This window comes from Theropithecus gelada, chromosome 13, assembly GCF_003255815.1.
Source record: "Theropithecus gelada isolate Dixy chromosome 13, Tgel_1.0, whole genome shotgun sequence".
Taxonomy (NCBI): Eukaryota; Metazoa; Chordata; class Mammalia; order Primates; family Cercopithecidae; genus Theropithecus; species Theropithecus gelada.
Genome location: NC_037681.1, coordinates 49,121,609 through 49,122,276, shown reverse-complemented (window position 1 = coordinate 49,122,276; position 668 = coordinate 49,121,609).

The following is a 668-nucleotide window of genomic DNA, read 5'->3' as shown; positions in this document are numbered from 1 at the left end:
TTTTCTTTTTTTTTTAAGATATGATCTTGCTCTGTCACCCAAGCTGAAGGGAAGTGGCATGAACATGGCTCACTGCAACCTCCACCTCCTGGACTCAAGTGATCTTCCCACCTCAGCCTCCTAAGTAGCTGGGACCGTAGGTGTGTGCCACCATGCCTGGCTAATTTTAAAATTTTTTGTAGAGATGGTGTCCCACTATGTAGAGTCTTCTTTATATTGATCGAAGTGGCAGTTAAACAAGAATATACTTACATAAAAGTGTACCAAAATGTATATTTAAGATTGGTACACATTGCTATATATATTATACCTTGATAAAGACTATTACAGAAAATTTTAATTTTCTTCTTTTTGCTGTTTTCTAAGTGGTCACACCTTTTTCTCGGCTATATTTCCAAAAGTTTAAACTGAAGACATAAATTATAATGAAAAGAAAAACAATAAAGGTTATTATTTTTAAAACACTAGAGCTGAATCTCAGCTACCTATCTAGATCTCCTGGCCTGAGCCCTGGACCCAGCTAAAAATAGTTCAGAGCCTTGCCAGCTGGGAGCTGGGCTATGTTTAGCAGGAACTGGCACACGAGTGAAATGGGGTGGAGTCAAGTAGACACTTTGGATCCGGTAGGCATAGCTCTCCCACAGGAGACTGTTTAGACCATGCCTGGC